Here is a 12,076-nt window from a genome sequence, read left to right on the forward strand (position 1 = left end):
TCAGAATATTTTTTTGACATCCACCAAAGTTGTTAGTTGCTGTAATCAAGTATACTAAATCGATTGCTGTTGGTAAAATTGCTAAAATGTAAAATTAATTTTCATATTTTGACCATAAATTGCATTCTTTAACCACTTAAGCCCCGGAAGATTTTACCCCCTTTCTGACCAGGGGGTATTTTGCGATTCGGCACTGCGTGACTTTAACGGGCAATTGCGCGGTCGTGCGACGCTGTACCCAAACGAATTTGACGTCCCACAAACAGAGCTTTCTTTTGGTGGTATTTGATCACCTGTGCGATTTTTTGATCATGCGCTATAAACAGAAAAAGAGCGACAATTTTGCAAAAAGAACAATATTTTTCACATTTTTTTTTTATATGAAATTCCCCCGCAAAAAAATTTGAAAATCAAAATTTTTTTAAATTTTTGGCCAATTTGTTTTCTACTACCTATGTTTGGTAAAAAAAAATCGCAATAAGCGTATTTTGATTGGTTTGCGCAAAAGTTATTGCGTTTACTAACTAAGGGAAAGATTTTTGTCATTTTTGTTGTTTTTTTTTTTTTTTAACGCGTAATGGCGGCGATCTGCGTTTTTTTTTTGTTTTTTTTTGCGGTACTGCGACATTGCGGCGGACAGATCGGACCCTTGACTGACATTTTTGACACTTTTGGGGGTACCAGTGACATTACTACAGTAATCAGTGCTATACATATGCTTGTTAAAAATGACACTGGGAGGGAAGGGGTTAACTTTATTGGAGAGGGAGGGGTTAAGTGTGTCCCTAGGGGCGTGTTTCTAACTGTCATGGGATGTGGCTTGTGATGTAAAAGCACAGATCAACGGTCCTACATAGCAGGACCGAGTGATCTGTGCTTTTACACAGGGGAGAATGACAGGCGGCTTTGTTTACATTAGCCGCCTGCCTTTCTCCCTCTCTACCCGAGCGCGCCCTCGCACCCTATTCGCTCCCAGGCCAGGGAGGTACCGGTACGTCACTTTTCCTGGGAGGGGCTGACCGCCGCCGTATATAGTCGGGCGGCGGTCGGCAAGTGGTTAAATACTTTGCTAATCCGCATGAAAAATAACCCGCAGGCCACAATATACAAAGGTATAGTTACATAAATAGAAATCCTTTTATCATTTAAAAAAAAAAAAATCAAGTATTTTTACCTACAGTGCTTCATGTCTTACCTGCCCTCTGTTTACCTTATCTAATGTATCTCCACGTTTAGGAAATATTTACAGTACATATAGGTAAGCCTTATTATAGGCTTAAAAATCATACATGAGAGTTTACTTCCACTTTAAGGAGTGTTTTTCCTTAAAGTGGAAGTAAACTCTCATGTATGATTTTTTACCTATAGGTAAGTCTATAAAAGGGCTTACCTATATATACTGTAAATATCTATCAAACATGGAGATAAATTAGGTATGATTATGTCCATATATATTTGGACACGGGCACAATTTTCATACTTTTGCCTCTGTATGCCACCAGAATAGAATTAAAAGGAAACAATCCAAATTAATTTGAAGTGCAGACTTTCAGTCCAATCAAGTTTGCTGCATTTGGCTGAATCTGGGCTCACAGTATTATCTCTAAACACTGCAGAATTCATGCGACTGCTTGTGTCACATCATCAATGAACACCAATGACCCAGTGCCAATAAAAGCCATGCATGCCCATGCCATCACACTGCGTACACCATGTTTTACAGATGACGTTGTGTGCTTTGGATCAAGAGCTGATCCAAGCCTTCTTCACACTCTTTTCCTCTTGTCATTCTGGTACAGAATAATCTTTGTTTCATCTCTCCAAAGAATGCTTTTCCATAATTGGTCTGGCTTTTTAGATGCTTTTTTGGCAAAGTCTAATCTGGCTTTTCTTTGTTTAGGCTTATGAATGGTTTGCACCTTGTGGTGAACCCTCTTTATTTGCTCTGAAGTTTTCTCTTGATTGTAGACCTTGACTTTGATACGCCACGTGTTGTGAATAGGTTTTTCTTTACCATAGAGAGGATCGTGCGATCATCCACATTTGAACACACAATGTAGGTTCACAGCAATAGGTTCCAAATACAAAAACTCCAGACCTTTTACCTGCTTAATTGATGAAGAAATAATCAGAGTAGCCCACATCTGGCCATGAAATTTCTTTTGCTCCCTTGAAAAAAGAGGGGGGGGGGGGTCAACTGGTGACATCAGCGGCTGACCTCCATCCCTTAGTTATTTAAGAACTGGCAGATGGCGGGAGCCTTTGGCAGTAGTAGACCGTTTTTTTTTTTTGTTGTTTTTTCAGGTCGGTGGTGGTGGTGGTGGCGGTGAAAATTGATTGACGTTGGATCCTGGGACATTGTGTTTTTTGTTTTTTTTTTTAATTTAGGCATGGGGTTCCTCTCGAAATCCATTCCAGACCTGATGGGCCTGGTATGGATTGGGAGCAGGGGGGCCTAGGGCGTGTTTTTTTTTTTTCCCGCCAATTCTTTTTTTTTTTTTTTTTATATTCAGCTGTTAGCGGGTAATCCCCCTGACAGCTGATGACTCATCGGTTGTTAAAGACGTGGCAGCCGGCTTCCTTAAAAACCAGCTATACACAGTTTGTTAAAAAACAATTCTTGTTTTTACATTCAGCTGTCAGCAGGAACATCGGATGTTAAGGACTATGCACAGTTTAAGAGAAAAAAAACCAAACCCAAAACATGCAAAAACGCATGTTCAATAACGTACCTGATAACTGCATCGACCACAACAGCATAGATGTGAACCTAGGGTTAAAATTTGCTTTAAATGTTCAGCTTTATGGGTTGAAAGTACTGCACATGTATGGCCAGTGTAGTATTTTTAGTGATTTAGTTTTTGCATGGAACAGCTGTAGCGTTCATGCTGTGCGAAGACAGAATGACTCAGAAGGACTACTTTGCGACCTAAATGTCACACGGAAGCAACCACACACATGGGCCATCTGGTTAGAGGAACAGAATGTAACTTGTGATTAGAACAGTTTAATCTTTAATTATGTAGTGCAGCAGGGTAACCTCCTGAGCCAGGAGGGATGCCCTTAATCACACAGTACACTACTGTGCCCTTGCTGCCAGCTTCGTGTCTTCGTTCAGCTGCAACAACCCAGCTAGGTCTGAGTCTGGCCCTCGCTTATCATTTGGGGACATTTCGGTTTCACAAAGGGTACTTTTGATTACAAAAAAAAAAAAAAGATATCTTGTTGTTCTATTATTGTTTGCAGATTGCTGGAAAGGAAAGGGTGTTACGTTGCCTGTAGTAACCAGCAAATTTCCAGCTTCTGAGCGGAATCTGATTATCCTTCATGGGTAACACAGGAACGTTTCCTTATCCTCACCATTAACAAAAAAAGGTTGCAGTTTTTATTTTGGGAAGTGAGGAAACGTTTACTATCTCTGTGTCCTCTTTTGAGTTTTACCCTCTCTATTTGTTTTGGGGACTGGTTATTACTGGGACTAAAAATGGTGGCACATCCAAAATTTGAGCTGTCACCAGAACAGGAATAGAGGTTAAATCTAATGGGGACACTTGTTCAAGTGACAGTGTCTGAGAGGATTTACTGTTTTGGAGAGATTTCTTCTTACTTCCTGTAGAGAAGCCTTTTTAAACCAGGGTTCCTTCAGGTTTCCTCAGGGTTGCCTTGGCAAAATGCCTAAAAATCACCCAAAAAGTGTACACAAGTCAACAGGTGGATCAAGCTTACCTTTTACTTACACAAAGACACAGGTTCTATTTGTGCACCTTTGCAACTTTCCAACCTCTGGCGTCCTAACAACCAATGACCTCCTCGGTTGATAGGGAGGACGTCGGGCCCCCACACAGCATGCTTGTTTGCCCCTCTCCGTCAGCACTGGGGTCATATTAGCTCAGCGAGGGAGAGACACATTGCAATGCTAGTCAGTACCAGGGTGCAAAGGTGTATTGGAAGAAAAAAATCACATTGGGTGACCTACGTGTGTGGTGATGCTGTGTTATGTAAAACTATGATTTAGTTTATTTTTACTTTTTAGAATGGGGTGCCTCGAGAGTATGCATTATTTTAAAGGGTAACATTTGTTTCTCCATAACTTATTAACCTGTGAACAAATTGGATATAATGCAGATATTTATTTATTTATTTCAGGTACTTGTATAGCGCTGTCAATTTACGCAGCGCTTTACATATACATTGCACATTCACATCAGTCCCTGCCCTCAAGGAGCTTACAATCTAAGGTCCCTAACTCACATTCATACATACATAGTAGGGCCAATTTTATACAGGATCCAATTAACCTACCAGCATGTCTTTGGAGTGTGGGAGGAAACCGGAGTACCCGGAGGAAACCCACGCAGGCTCAGGGAGAACATGCAAACTCCAGGCAGGTAGTGTCGTGGTTGGGATTTGAACCAGCGACCCTCTTGCTGCTAGGTGAAAGTGCTAACCACTACACCACTGTTGCCACCCTGATATTGAAAACAGACATTAATTTAAAAGTGTAAAAAGTGTCCATGGAAAATCTCAAAACCAAAGAAAGTCCCGTATTAAACGTGCATCATTCCAAAGTCTTCTTAGTTACCAAAATGTGCCAATAGCATCTACCAACATTCAAGAAATGATAAAGGTGTGAGCTTACCAGACCACAGTCCACAGTTACCAGACCCCTTAGTCAGAGCGGTCAGCAATAAGCTCAGTATTATTGACCAGTGTCAGTGACACTTTTCCTTCATGGAAAACTTGGATGGTTGTCTATACCCAGCAGAGTAGCCTTCTCCAGATCGATCTTTGCTCAAAGCCATGTAGAAACAAAAGGATAAAAGCTCCTCATGGTATACGCTAAAAATAGATTTATTATGTTAAAATTACACTTACATAATAGTGATAGTAATTGAACAATGCGCATGCCTAAGAAATCCCAGCTGATAATCAGATTGTAGTCCCGGTTCACTTGCGGTACGTGATGACGTCACTAGGAAGCCGCGTTTCCTCATCAAAAGGACGTTCTCCAAGGGCATCTTAGTTATGGGGAAATAATTTTTTTTCTGTCTTTTAGCACAAAACTTTTATTTACAGTTTTGATATTAGAAGAGATATCTTCTATTAGTGGTTGTAGCTTCACTTAATTTGTGCACTTTTTTTCACGGTTTCCAGTAATTTTCATCATTTTAACCACTTGTGTACTGGGCAGTTTTACCCCCTTCCTACCCAGGCCAATTTTCATCTTTCAGCATTGTCACACTTGAATAACAATTGCGCGGTCATGCTATACCGTAGCCATATGAAACCTTTATAACATTTTTTCACACAAATAGAGCTTTCTTTTGGTGGTATTTAATCACCACAGTTTTTTTTTTTATTTAAACAAACGAAGAAAAAAGTACCCAAATTTTTGAAAAACAAAAAAAAACAAAACGTTTTTCATAGTTTGTTATAAAATTTTACAGACAGGCATTTTTTCTCTTTCACTGATGTGTGCTGATGATTGATAGGTGGCACTGATGGTCACGGATAGGCAGCACTGGTAGGTGACACTGATAGGCAGCACTGGTAGGTGACACTGATGGCCACTGATAGGCAGCACTGGTAGATGGCACAGATAGGCAGCACTGATAGGTGACACTGATGAGGAGGCACTGATTGGCAGCACTGGTGGGCACTGTACTGATAAAGGGTGACCTGATTATCAGTGTAGATGTCCTTTTCACACAAGCTGGTTATCGGCTCTCCTCTTATGCTGTCAGCGTGAGGAAAGGAATGCCAATACATGGCTTGTGTTTACATCGTGATCAGCTTTCATTGCCAGCGTGTTTACAGGAGGACGTCCATGGGTGCCCTCCCGGCAATGTAAGACCGCGCTGTAGTTGTCGTTCAGCTTTAGTGTAGGCGGGAAGAGGTTAAAGGGTGCCTTGACTGAAAAAAGGTTGAGAAACACTTCTTTAGACAGAGAAGGAACTTGGACAAGTTGGGTTTTAACCATTCTCTTCCTTATATTCACATTTTCAGTTATAACCTGGTTGGTTATTATGGTAGCACTCGTGTAAACTTTGTCTTGGAAATGTTATAGATCCACAATAGTATTACAATTGTAAGCAGTGCATAGACTGGCTAGTTTCTTACAAGGTCTAATGAATGTGAGTATGTGGCAGAAAAGTATATTGCAAAGGAGGTTAGCTGTGAATTTAAAATGTCTTTCACAGCAGGAACACTAGATGAGTAAGCAGTGCAGCTTTTTCTTCTATAGGGACATTATGGAGAAAAAGAGTTGAGACTTGCAGGTTAGGTATGTTGCTTCTTTTCTCTTTTATGGACTTTACAAGAGTACATAGGAGGGTAACTTCAGGATCTGTGACATAGAACTGACTGACATCTAATGGCCATATCCATGGACAGCAGAGGGGCCTTCCATTGATGTTAGTGAGACTGGGCCATACTGTGAATGATGGTGTGTGTGGGGTGCAATTCAGGACTAGTAGATGCGTTTCTCACAGAAGGGTAGGAAACGCTCTTCTCCTGAAAATGGAACTCTAAGCAAGCAAATGGATAAATACACAATTGAAATACATTTGAATATAGTATGTGTCTGTATATTTTATATATGTTTTACCTTCTAAAGGATTTAGAATTCTGTGTAGCCACTCTTGGCAGGTAGGTGGCACCCCATTGTCCTGGTTCAGTTTTGCAGTTTTCTGATCATCTTACAGCCTCCATCTTGCTCACAGTACAATAAATCCGCATTTCTCTTACGTCCTCCGACAGTCGCCGCCGCCTCTAAGTCATCACTGTTGGGTATTGACTTCCGCTCCGCAGGAGTAGCTAGGCATAAAGACTTAGTCAAAACAAACAAAGGCATTTGCATATACACACCCATGGGGGCTGTCCCATCTGGTCAATACCCCCCTGCAGTGACCACTCCCAACTCAGTTTTTCTGCCTAGCGTCAGGAGTAGTTAGGATTCCCTGTGCTGAGGCTACAGTCTCAGCCTAACTAATCTTTTATTTGATTTTCTTTGAAAATGTCAGTTTTTTCTTACTTTACTAGCTGTTTATTTTGTCAGCTTTTAGTTTTTAGTCGGATCTTCGGATGAAGATGGATCATGCAGTGCTGGGATTCGGACTGACCGCCCTGGTTCTCCAGGGCAGAGGGTCAGATGGACCCCCAGCCTGCCATCGAGCGTTCAGCCGTGGTTCGTCCTGGCACTATGAACGACCCATCCCTGCTCGCAGCAGGGATGCAGCCGTGAGGTGGCTACCTCACAGGACACATCTGCGATGCTGCAGTGTCATGTCCCTGGCTAACGGCACTCCCTGTCAGATGAGGACAGCGGCTTTCCGTTTATAGAGGCACCCCACGCCATCTGGTACAGGTAAGTACTTGTGTGTGGGGCCTCTGTCTGGGGTGGCAGTCCTGTGTTGCTGTGTGTCCCCCGTGTCTGTGCCTGTGTGACTCCCTGATGCCTGCGGGGATCGCTTGTGCATGCGGTGCTGTATGTTTTTGGGGGTCCCCTTCCCTGTGTCACTTCGGGCTTGTTGGGGGTGCAGACTGTGTGTGTGTGTGTGTGGCGGCCGCAGCGGGGTAAGTCCGCGCGGTCTGCCATTTTAGGTATGGGCAGGCATGTTTGGCTTCTCTATGAGCAATACTACATGCTGTTTTAGCGCCATCCGCCGCCATTTTGCGGTAGCAGAACGATCGCTCCGACCGCATGTCCGGCAGCCATTTTGGCGGAGCCTTACATGCAATCCTATGGGGCAGCCATTTTCCCTGAGTCATGCAGCCTATAAGTTTAGCCTACTCTAGCAGCACTTCCTTTTCCTCTGAAGCAGGACATCGGTGGCAACACTCTGCGGGGCTCTGCAGGTTATCGCTCTCAATATCTTTCTGTATTGTTGCTTCTGGCTCAGTTTTTTTCTTCTCCTGTTTGGGGGTCTTGGTCACTGTAGCTGTAGCAGTGGACTGCGCACTCCGCAGCGATCTTAAAGGGGCAGTACGAACTTTCTTGCACTGTTGTTTTGTAACCTTGAGCAATGGATTCTCAGGACAGCAAATTCCCCCCAGCTCTGGTGGGGGTCCCCAGTTCTCCTGTGGCCCCTCTGAGACCTGATTTGGCCGCTGTAGTGGCGACTTTGGTGTCAAATATGGAATTGCTGATGGCTGAACGTGCTGCTAAAAAGAGGCCCAGATTGTCTCTCTCCTCTGATTCAGATGGTGATATGGCTGCTGCAGCTGCGAGCGTGCCCTTTTCAGGGTCTCGCTCATCCTTGGACCTGCTGGGGTCTGAGGGGGAGGCAGAGGTGGAAGGGGTTGATACCTCCTCCCCTGGGTCGCCTGAAGAGCGTACGACCATGCATGAGTTAATTGTTTCTGTTAAGGAAACACTACATTTGGAGGATGAGCCCAGTCCTCCGGGTGTTGTGTCCTCGTTTGGGACGCACAGGACCCGCAAGTCGGCGCAGGTTTTTCCCTGCCCAGCTGAGTTTCATTACACTGTTACTGAAATGTGGCGCACGTTAAAACGTCCATTTCTGGTACCTAGCCGGTTCAAATTGCTTTATCCCTTTGCGCCGGCTACGGAATCACGATGGTGTGTGCCTCCACAGGTAGATCACACTGTGACCGTGTTAAACAAGGCTACCTTGGTTCCTTTTGGAGGATACCCCGGTTTTCCGGGATCCCACGGACCAGCGGTTGGAGTCTCTAGCCCGCCATTCCTATACGGTGGCGGGGTTCATTGCTCAGACCCATTTTCACGTCTGTTTTGGTGGCTCAGGCGGTGGCTGATTGGACTAAGGTACTTAGGAGCAACCTCGTGTCTGATGATGTTCCGTCTGCCCGGCTGGAAATGGTGGATCAAATTCACCAAGGAATCATGTATTTGTGTGATGCGGCCTTGAATGAGGCCCTTTTAGTCGCACGCCTGTCTAGTGTCTCGGTACTTAACCGACGACTGATCTGGCTGAAGAGCTGGTCAGCTGACCAGTCCTCGCGGAAAACAGTTGCTGATTTTCCCTATGCTGGCTCTCGCCTTTTTGGCGAGGCGTTGGATACCCTGGTGAAAGGCGTCACGGGGGGCAAGAGCACTTTGCTGCCCCAGAACCCGAAGAACAAGTCCTTTCGGGGCATGCGGGGTTCTGCGCCTAGATCAACTCAGGGGTCCTTTCGTGCCTTTCGGAACCAATCCAAGGGCAAGCCCTTCAAGGCCCAGGGCAACCAAAAGAAGCCCTGGGCGGGTAAGCAGAAGTCAGGCAATGCCGGTTCGGCGGGTCAGTCCGCCTCTGCCTGAAGGGGCGCCCTCACCCATTTCAGGGGTGGGGGGACGTTTGCGCGGTTTCCTCCAACCTTGGCTGCTCCGGATCTCGGACAGGTGGGTTCTGGAAATCGTTCGATTGGAGTACAAGATCTAATTCCTTTCCCGGCCGGCGGACAGATTCTTTCCCTCAAATTTTCATTTGCCTCCGGGGCGTCTGCAGGACCTACACCAAGCGGTGCAGGACCTTCTTGCTCAGGGGGGGATTGTCCCGGTGCCTCATCGGGACAGGTTTCGGGGGTTTTATTCAAATCTGTTCACTGTGCCCAGAAAGGAGGGCAAAGTGCGTCCTATTCTGGACCTGAAAGTGCTGAACCGCTTCGTGCGCGTTCGAAAGTTCCGTATGGAGTCTCTCCGCTCGGTGGTGGCCTCCCTGAGCCCAGGGGAATTCCTGGCCTCGATAGATCTAAAAGATGCGTACCTGCACGTCCCCATTTTCGAGGGTCATCAGCGGTACCTTCGGTTTGCTATCGCGGAGGACCACTACCAGTTTGTGGCGTTACCTTTCGGTCTCGCTTCGGCACCAAGGGTTTTTACCAAGGTGTTGGCGCTGGTTCTGGGCCTGCTAAGGGCACAGGGCATTGCGGTCTTGGGTTACCTGGACGATCTACTTCTACGTGCCAGCCAGGACCTTGTGCACAATCTGTCCACCACGGTGCAGACGCTCCAGGAGTTCGGATGGACCATCAACGTTCAGAAGTCGACGTTGTCTCCATCGGTTCGTCTTCCCTATCTGGGAATGATTCTGGACTCTGCTCAGGCAAAGGTGTTCTTGCCGGAGGACAAGCTCCGCACCTTGCAGGACGAGCTCAGGTCCCTCAGGGACAACCCGTTCTCGTCACTCAGGACCTGTATGCGGGGCCTGGGGTTGATGGTGTCGGCTTTCGAGGCGATACCCTTTGCTCAGTTTCACATGCGGGCTCTCCAGGCAGAGATCCTGGCCAGGTGGGACAGACTGCCTCAGTCCCTGGATCTGAGGGTCTCCTTGAGGAGTCAGACCAGATTGGCTCTTCTGTGGTGGCTCCGCTCCCTGTCGGTGGCGGAAGGCAAGTCCTTCCGTCCGTTGGTGTGGGCGGTGATTACCACGGATGCCAGCCTGTCGGGCTGGGGTGGAGTCCTGGGCAACTTGTTTGCCCAGGGCACTTGGTCGGAGGAGGAGTCCTCCCTCCCGATAAATGTGCTGGAATTGCGTGCGATAAAACTGTCTTTTCCAGTGGTCGGACCGTCTGCAGGGCCGTCCTGTCCGGGTACAGACGGAAAATGCTACCGCGGTGGCTTACATCAACCACCAAGGGGGCACCAGGAGTGCTCGGGCGGCCCGGGAGGTGACCGACATTCTGACTTGGGCCGAGACTCATGTCCCGGCGATCTCATCAGTTCACGTTCTGGGTGTGGAGAATTGGCAGCCTGACTATCTGAGCCGCCAGACCCTGGACCAGGGGGAATGGTCCCTACACCCGGAGGTCTTCCAAATGCTGTGTGCGAAGTGTGGATCCCCGGACGTGGATCTGTTCACATCTCGGCTAAACCAAAAGGTGGAAAGGTTCGTGGCAAGAACGCGCGATCCGCTGGCGGACGCCTCGGATGCGTTAGTGGCCCCGTGGCATCAGTATCGTCTGATGTATGCCTTTCCTCTGATTCAGTTGCTATCCAGGTTCCTCCGCAGGTTAGCCTCGGAAACGCACCTGGTGATTCTGGTGGCTCCGGACTGGCCACGCCGGTCCTGGTACGCCGACATTGTTCACCTGGCAGTGGTGCCTGCGTGGCGACTGCCTCTGCGGGAAGATCTCCTGTCTCAGGGCCCTGATCTTCCATCCTGCTTTACAGTCACTGGCTTTAACGGCCTGGCTGTTGAGACCCAGATCCTGAGGGACAGGGGTCTCTCCTCTGAGGTCATTCCTACCCTTGTCAAGGCTAGGAAAACCTCCTCTGGTAAAATCTATTACCGTACCTGGAAGGCTTATTTCGCCTGGTGTGAGTCCAGGGGGTTCTCCCCTCGCTCGTACTCTGTGTCGAGAGTGTTGGCCTTCCTCCAGTCTGGTGTGGACCAGCGCCTGCCGCTGGCCACGATCAAGGGCCAGGTGTCCGCACTGGCTATTCTTTTCTAACGCCCTGTGGCGTCTCATTCTCTGGTTCGCACCTTCATTCAAGGTGTGCAACATTTGGCTCCTCCCAGGAAGGAGCCCTTACCTCCATGGAACTTGAACTTGGTTCTATCCCTGTTACAGCGTGCTCCCTTTGAAAACATTCGGGATATATCGTTGCCTCTGCTGTCTAAGAAGGTTGCCTTTTTGGTGGCGATCACTTCGGCTCGCAGGGTGTCAGAACTGGCAGCGTTATCTTGCTGTTCTCCGTACTTGGTGATTCACCGGGATCAGGTAGTCTTGCGTCCGCATCCCTCCTTTCTTCCTAAGGTGGTCTCTGAGTTCCACATTAATGAGGACATTGTCCTGCCTTCGCTTTGTACGAAGCCTAAGCATCCTAAGGAGGTTGCTCTACATTTTTTGGACGTTGTCAGAGCGATCAGGGTTTACCTGTCGTCTATGGAATCCTTTCGGAAGACGGATTCCCTCTTTGTCCTTCCTGAGGGACCTCGGAAGGGCATGGCTGCATCTGCAGCGACTATTGCCAAATGGATCAGAAAGACCATTGAACAGGCTTACGCCTTGAAGGAACGGGTTCCACCCTTCCCTGTTAAGGCGCGCACTACCAGATCTGCGAGTGCGTCCTGGGCCTATTGGCATCAGGCCTCGGCCCAGGTGTGCAAGGCTG

At 47.2% G+C, this 12,076-nt stretch overlaps 1 protein-coding gene across 1 annotated transcript in view; it reads left to right on the top strand.

The window, feature by feature from the left end:
* DDX10 (DEAD-box helicase 10) overlaps window positions 1-12,076 on the top strand; it is a 498,989-nt gene that overhangs the window by 78,404 nt on the left and 408,509 nt on the right. The gene's annotated exons all lie outside the window — the stretch shown is intronic.

This window comes from Pelophylax lessonae (assembly GCF_965119305.1).
Source record: "Pelophylax lessonae genome assembly, chromosome: 2".
NCBI classification, from domain to species: domain Eukaryota; kingdom Metazoa; phylum Chordata; class Amphibia; order Anura; family Ranidae; genus Pelophylax; species Pelophylax lessonae.